The following is a 9012-nucleotide window of genomic DNA, read 5'->3' on the forward strand; positions in this document are numbered from 1 at the left end:
GCGAGACGAAAGACGGAACGATTCCTCCTCTCCCTTTTTTTGTGTTGGTCGAATTTTAGGGGTTAGGGAGTCTATTTATAGACTTTTCTTAACCCTAATCCCAGTTGTATTAGGTAATTAAATAATTGGAATCTTATTCGGAATAGGATTCCTAATTAGATAATTAAATAAACACTTTACTATTATATAAATAATAACTAATTATATCTAGATAATTATTATTAATCAAATTAATAATTAATTAATGTTAGGGATAATTAATTAGAGTTTCAATCACATAAAAACTTCTAATTAATATTATCAGATAATTTTTTAATTTAATTGATAACCATAATCAAATTATAATTATTAATCAAATTAATTTATCCCTAAATTAATACAAATTTCGGCCCATATGTGTATGTCCCACTAATTACATTTTCGTCCTCTGATTCCAAGTCCCATATGCGACCCATTAGGTTCTTTATTGCCACTAGCCGTATATATCATTTGAAATTATTCATTACGATTAATTCCAACATATATATAACAGAATACCGTCGAGAGCTGTTACTAGCAGAACCTATGATATTCCCCCAGAGCAATTAAGAAGTCAAGTTGATAACTGACATTAACCTTTCTGTATTAGGTACAATATAATACGATCCTTCATCAACTATATCCTGTCGGTCAATTCCTTATAACCATGGAATGTGTCAAGGTTACATATAACGAAGAGTCCGGTTTTACTTGTACAGGTTGAATTCACTCGGAAAGATAAGTTAAGTGAAATGTTTATTTCTACTCTTAACTGTATCACCTTGCAAGGATTTCAGTCAATTCACCACAAGCGGCCCTTTGGATATATCTCTCATTTATCGGTAGTGACGAATGCTCAATCTGACATTAACCATTCTGTAATTACTTCGCGTGATACCCAACCCTGCTCTCACACACTCTAGGCTCTCACCTATTTGATCGTGCTCGCATAGAATCAAAGTATCAAACTCCGCAATCCAGAATTACTAATTAATGAATGTTTGAGTCTGAGGATTAGTTATACCTACTAATACCGATGAGATGAACAGTTGACACATTAGATAAATCACTCCATTCTGTTATCTCAAGTCAGGTCTTAATCCTAATGAACTCCTTCATCAGATCCATGTAACTGTCTAGATATCAGAATATCTAAAGCTTGTGGGATCAGCTTTCTGTCTCGACAGAAAACACTGTTACATGCAAGTCTCAACAACAATATGCCAATACCTATAACATATTACTTGACTTGGGTTTACTTTAAGTCTATTATAAAGTATAGTCTCACTTCATGCTTGTATGAACACTTTATAACTACTTGAATAAACTTAGGATTACTTCCTTTGCGAAAGATTTGTGCCTTTATATATAGTTACATATTAATGCTATATATCTGATTAAACAAATGACCAAATAAACAATTTATTCATTAATATTAATATCCAAAACAATTGTATTTAGGACACTAAATTCCAACATTCTCCCACTTGGACTAAAGCCAATTGTTTCTGAAACTAATACCAGAAGAACTAAGATGTTTATCGTGAGCTCTTTGTGGTAACGGCTTGGTCAACGGATCTGCAACGTTGTCCTCAGTGGGCACCTTTTCTATTCTCACATCTCCTCTGGCTATGATCTCCCTAATGAGATGATATATCTTGAGATAATGTTTGGATGCATTATGAGACTGTGGTTCCTTTGCTTGTGCAATGGCTCCATTGTTATCACGGTACAGAGTAATGGGATTTACAATGTCAGGCAGCACTCCTAGTTCTATTATGAACTTTCTAATCCAAACAGCCTCCTTTGCCGCTTCTGCAGCTGCGATGTACTCTGATTCAGTCGACGAGAAAGCAACACTTCCTTGTTTGGAACTCTTCCAACTAACTGAACCTCCATTCAGGATAAACTGGTATCCTGATTGGGATCTGTAATCATTTTCATCAGTCAGATGACTAGCATCTGAATATCCTTCAATTTTCAATTCTCCTTGTCCATATACGAGGAACATGTCTTTAGTTCTTCTAAGATACTTAAGAATGTTCTTGACAGCAATCCAGTGATCAAATCCTGGATTCCCTTGATATCGGCTCGTCATACTTAATGCGAATGCCACATCAGGTCTAGTGTAAAACATAGCATACATGATCGAACCAACCGCGCTGGAGTAAGGAATTATAGCCATGCGATTCTTTGTGGTAACGGTTTGGTCAACGGATCTGCAACGTTGTCCTCAGTGGGCACCTTTTCTATTCTCACATCTCTTCTGGCTATGATCTCCCTAATGAGATGATATATCTTGAGATAATGTTTGGATGCATTATGAGACCGTGGTTCCTTTGCTTGTGCAATGGCTCCATTGTTATCACGGTGCAGAGTAATGGGATTTACAATGTCAGGCAGCACTCCTAGTTCTGTTATGAACTTTCTAATCCAAACAGCCTCCTTTGCCGCTTCTGCAGCTGCGATGTACTCTGATTCAGTCGACGAGAAAGCAACACTTCCTTGTTTGGAACTCTTCAACTAACTGAACCTCCATTCAGGATAAACTGGTATCCTGATTGGGATCTGTAATCATTTTCATCAGTCAGATGACTAGCATCTGAATATCCTTCAATTTTCAATTCTCCTTGTCCATATATGAGGAACATGTCTTTAGTTCTTCTAAGATACTTAAGAATGTTCTTGACAGCAATCCAGTGATCAAATCCTGGATTCCCTTGATATCGGCTCGTCATACTTAATGCGAATGCCACATCAGGTCTAGTGTAAAGCATAGCATACATGATCGAACCAACCGCGCTGGAGTAAGGAATTATAGCCATGCGATTCTTTGTGGTAACGGCTGTTGGGGTTTTGTGTCCTATAGTCAATTGTTGCAGGATACAAACTTATTGTAAATGAATTGTTCTTTATATCATTTGTTTTAATGAGATATATGTTTTATAACTATATAAAGGCAATCCCTTTTAAGCACTAAATAAAGTCTAATAAAAGGAAATCCGTAAGTTTGTTTAAAGTGATTATAAAGTGTTCATACAAGCATGAAGTGAGACAAAACTTTATAATAAACTAATAAACTTAAAACCACCCCAAGTCAAGTGATATATTTAGGATTGATATATCACAGTTGAGACTTGTATGTAACAATGTCTTCTGTCCGACAGAAAGCTGATCTCACAAGCTTCACATATATAGATATCTGGACAGTTACATAGATCCGGTGAAACGTTGTTCATTAGGATTGGGGATCCGACTTGAGATAACAGGATGGGTAGATTCATCCTTGTCACCTGTTCATCTCATTGGTATTAATAGGTATAACTAATCCTCAGACTCAAAGGAATGTTAATTGGTCATCCTGAATTACTGAATGTGAGACTTTGATCGCGTGGTCCCACGATCCTTAACAGAGATGACTCTGGGATGTGAACTGCAAAGGTTGGGTGTCACAAGAGGTAATGTCAGGGTAGTTATACATTGGATTGAGCATTTATCACTCCCGATGAATGGGAGATACATCCAAGGATCGCTTGTGGAAGACTCGACTCTAAACCCTTGCAAGGTGATAGCTTAAGAGTAGAAATTCGGATTTCACTTAACCTATCTTTTGAGTTGACTCGGCCAATAACAAGTAAAATGAACGTCTCGCTATATGTGACTTGACATTACCCATAGTCATAAGATTCAGTTCAAGGATGTAGTTGATAAAGGATCGTATTATACCGTAACTAATATGGAAGGGTTAACGGCAGAATCAACCTGTCTTCTTAACGGACTCTGGGGGAATGATTACGGACATGCCGATAACATGCTCTGTTCATCATTCCGTTTTGCAAGGATTAAATATAATTCTTGAAGAAATTAATTTAATAGTTGCATACGGCCAGAAGTAGTAAGGACCTAATGGATCACACATAAGACTTGGAAACAAAAGAGAGATGGATCTGATTAATAGATGGAAGCCCAATTGAGCCCAGTAAGGCCCACATGGATAGGGGGGTCGAAATTTATATATATGATTAGGGAAGGAATTAATTTATTCCACTAATCCTAATTTGATTAGGATTATGAATTAAATTAATTAAGAGATAATTAAAGTAGGAGTTTTAATTAGATTAATATGCTCCTATTATTATCTAACTAGGTTACTTATTATTATCCTAATTATATTAGACATATAGTAAGATAATAATTAGAAATCCTATTCTGAATTGGATTCCTATTAAGTGACCTATTCCTATCTAACTAGGTTTAGATACAACCTAATATATATACCCCTACCCTAATGAATTTCGACACACTAATTCCTCCCCCCTTCGAAATTGCTTAGTTAGAGAGAGAAAAGAATTCCCATCCCCAAGTTCGTGGACAAGAATTCATTCGGCATTCCATCGATTGATTAATCTAATTCATCCCTCTTTCTCCTTGATCTTGTGTTGGTTAATTAGAGGTAATCTATTTTGGTTACATCTCATAAGGGTTGATTCTAATTTAACCTCACCGTGTTAACGAAAGAAGAAAAACAATCAAAAGGGAGAAATTCGTTTTTCTTCGCCTACATCAGGTCAGTTCACTATTTCGAGGATTCCCGGAGATTGAACCGTCGGATTGTCGCGATTGTTGGACAGTAGCTTCTAGACATATTCTTCTACGTTTCCACCGAAGGGATTGTCGTTCGGAGGTCTGGAAGGTCTGTTTCGAATAGGGGCAGATTGGTAAACAGTTTACGTCTCCTTTGAAGTTGTGGGCACTTCGTTTGCAACGGTAGATTGATCATCGAAAGGTATATCTTCTTATCCCTCCTTATATGAAATAACGATTAATGGATCCTATGGTTAAAAGGAAGTAGGCTAAAATTTTTTTATATTTCCGCTGCTATACCTTAGCCCTATTTCCAACAACGGATTGGTCAACGGATCTGCAACGTTGTCCTCAGTGGGCACCTTTTCTATTCTCACATCTCCTCTGGCTATGATCTCCCTAATGAGATGATATATCTTGAGATAATGTTTGGATGCATTATGAGACCGTGGTTCCTTTGCTTGTGCAATGGCTCCATTGTTATCACGGTACAGAGTAATGGGATTTACAATGTCAGGCAGCACTCCTAGTTCTGTTATGAACTTTCTAATCCAAACAGCCTCCTTTGCCGCTTCTGCAGCTGCGATGTACTCTGATTCAGTCGACGAGAAAGCAACACTTCCTTGTTTGGAACTCTTCCAACTAACTGAACCTCCATTCAGGATAAACTGGTATCCTGATTGGGATCTGTAATCATTTTCATCAGTCAGATGACTAGCATCTGAATATCCTTCAATTTTCAATTCTCCTTGTCCATATACGAGGAACATGTCTTTAGTTCTTCTAAGATACTTAAGAATGTTCTTGACAGCAATCCAGTGATCAAATCCTGGATTCCCTTGATATCGGCTCGTCATACTTAATGCGAATGCCACATCAGGTCTAGTGTAAAGCATAGCATACATGATCAAACCAACCGCGCTGGAGTAAGGAATTATAGCCATGCGATTCTTGTCACTGTCCGTTTTAGGACACTGACCATTTGATAACTTGACACCATGGACCATTGGTAAGTTACCTCTTTTCGATTCATGCATGTCAAAACTTTTTAGCACTTTGTCAATATATGTAGATTGGGATAGTCCGAGCAGTCTCCTTGATCTATTGCGATAGATCTTGATCCCTAAGATGTAGGCTGCTTCTCCCAAGTCTTTCATGGAGAAATTACCCGATAACCAAACTTTTACTGTTTGCAACATTGCCACATCATTTCCTATAAGTAGTATATCATCAACATATAGTACTAAGAAAACGACTGAGCTCCCACTTGTCTTCTTGTAAACATAAGCCTCTTCTAAGTTTTGTTCGAAACCAAATTGTTTTATGGTTTCATCAAAACGCTTGTTGATGGCGCGACGCCTAGTGGTCGTATTTCTTACGACGAAATCTATATTACGATGATTGCGCTATGACTATGGATTTGGTCTTTCTAAATGCTTTGTATCTACTAGACGTCACTACTTAGGGGCAAGTGTACCCCATCGTATCAAGTAATAATCCGGTTAAGACTGGGTATCGAATCCACGGGATTTATAGCTGCAAGTATTAAACGACTCGGTTTTATACGTTATTTAAGCGGTGAATACTTTAGGGTTGATGTGGTAACCAACTACAAACTATTCGTAACTACGGGGGAGGCAAATTTATGTAACGAAACCCTTAAGAAGTGATACGGTTGGTGATAAGTTATAACTATGACAAATAACGACTCCTAATGCATATAAGGTTAATGCTTTGCTCTTGCAAAGACGACTATGTGTAGTTCGACCGACCCGTGAAGTACTTAGACGACGTGGTTCCTAGTTAATGCATGTCTAATGCTTAGGACTAGAAATTAGGCCCGTAAGTTCCGTGGCTTGTCAATTCCTACGGTTTCTGGAGCGTCACTTCCGGTAAGGCAACACCTATATGAATCCCTAAAGATAGCCCGAATGGCGTCGGAGATCGCGTTCCCCTACACAATAATCAATTACGAATATCAAAACAAGCAACAAACATCAACACATATATAGAAAAAGATGTCATGAATCATAAATTATAAATGTGAAAAGTGTAAATATGGATTACAAACAAGCCTAGTACATAGGATGAGATCAAGCTAATTAGCAAGTGTAAGGGAAGAATCCACCCTTGGAACTAGCTAACCGGACTCAAAAGCCGTCTCTAAGGACTTGAATGGTGGGACTCTCGAGCTTGGTGTGCGGAGAGATGGAGCGCTACTTCGATGGAATGCCGGGGAGCAACGAACAAGCTCTCGAGATGGAAGAGTTTTATTACACAAAGCCTAAAAACACAAATCTAAACTAAAACAAGTATAGTTTGCTCTCTAATATCTCGTATATCCTTGGTATTCAAGAGCTTCCTATTTATAAACATCAAGCAAGGGCAATGTTGTAACTTCACAAGGCACAAGTATGGAGCAACATTATTTGGTGCAGAAATCCCATGATACGCCCCGCGTAAGGTGGTCTACGCCCCGCGTAAGTGCCCATTCCGTCAGAAATCTCCTGCATGTGGACCAATTCCATGTCTAATTGTCTCAAACACGCCCTGCGTAGCTGAAGTACGCCCCGCGTGTTTGAGTTTCTGAAGATTTATTGCTTGAATTTGAGCTTTTACACCGTGCGTAGCTGAAACACGCCCCGCGTAAATGAATCTTTGAGCTTTTAATATTGAGGAACTGCCTGATACGCCTCGCGTATATGGTGATATGCCTCGCGTATAAAGAGTTGACTTAGGGAGACAATGCAGTCTGACTTTCAGGATTAGCCCAATCATTTCTGACATGTGTCATACGCCTCGCGTAGGGTGGCATACGCCCCGCGTATGCTGAGTCAATTCCACATGGCGTCTGTGGATAAGGCAATTATTGTTGACACCATGTTTCACGCCCCGCGTAAGGGATGATATGCCCCGCGTATTGGAGTAGATTTTTGCTCCTTGCTCGTACCTGAAATACGAATCTTGCGAGCCGAGTTAGCTTGACGTTTTTATTTCCTAAACTAATCAAAAATACAGAAAATTAACTGAAAGTACGAAATTTATTTTTATTTCTTTATTTTATCAAAACGCTTTATTTTTGTAATTAAACTTATTTATTTTATCCAAAATCAACCCGTAAATCACGCTAAAAGATAGGGGTAAAATACCCCTATCGAACCTCCTCGGACTTTAAAGTTTTACTTGTCCTCAAGTAAAAGAAATCGAAAGACAAGAGATTGAGATTATTAAGAAACAAACCGACGGTTGGTTTTACCAAGTGCGTGATTTCAAAGTTAAAGTTTTATGCAAAGTTTTCGGCGAGTACCTACGCAAACAATCGAGCGACCAAAACTTGTTTGACACTTCCATAATCAAAATTAATAGGCAATATTAACGGGGGTTGATTGTCTTTTGAGAACCCGATAGTACCTCACCAAAGGATTTCACTCTTACGCTCAAATTTTGGTGGGTCGGTGTTTTAGCACTCTTCTTTGCACTTTCTCGAGATCACGTTGAGTTTGCATTTTCATCCGGGTTTTTCCTCCTATGTTATGGTTTTGGCAATATTAAAAACGAACCCGGAGGGGGGTTGTAATGTGGGTGGCTTTTTGGTGGTTAGTGTTTGGACACTCAAGTTTAAATACCGTTTTAATGATCGCACCATATTCTTATTTTGGGCCTTAGTGAGTTCATAAAATATACCCGAAATTGCTCGGGTGGAGCTTGAAAATGCCTTTTTGCTCTTTATTATTTTTCTTTTTCTTTTTGCTTTGAGAGCGGCACAAAAATGGCTTCGGGGACTTTTGGTGCTTATTTGTCAAGGCCTTGGCTTGTTTCGGGTGCGGATTGATTTTATTGGTATTTAATCTAGAGGAAAAAGGGTTAAATTATAAAAAGGGGTGTTGACAACAAAAAGTTGGTTAATCGGCTCGAGGGGGTTTCCTAGAGGTTAATGAAAACGAGAAAAATAATTTAAGAAAAGGATTAGACTAAGTGGATTCGTTTTATCATCTATTGCCATTTTAACCAAAATAAGTGTACTAAACCCGGTATTAGGTGCAAACTCTATGATTCGAGTGAAGTCAAAGCTCTCAAAAAATTGTGAAGGACATAGAGTTCTCGTACGAACTCTTTTAGGCTCAAAAAATATCTCACAAAGATTCGGGTTTAAATTGTATACTATCGAGTCTTTGCTAGATTCTCGAACATCCCGTCTTTATTACCTTTTTAAGTTTCATTATGGAGATGACATGTGGGTTAGGGCTCAATGCTTTTTGTTTAGTATCACCTAGTCTTTACATAAATTCTACAACTTCAAAATTAAGACTAAAATTTCTTAATAGAACCGATCCCTTGTGGTCCGAGATTATTTACATTTAAGGACAAATAACTGAACATTTAGATCAGTTCCGAAGGAGGTTAGTGTGT

This window comes from Euphorbia lathyris, chromosome 3 (assembly GCF_963576675.1).
Source record: "Euphorbia lathyris chromosome 3, ddEupLath1.1, whole genome shotgun sequence".
NCBI lineage: Eukaryota > Viridiplantae > Streptophyta > Magnoliopsida > Malpighiales > Euphorbiaceae > Euphorbia > Euphorbia lathyris.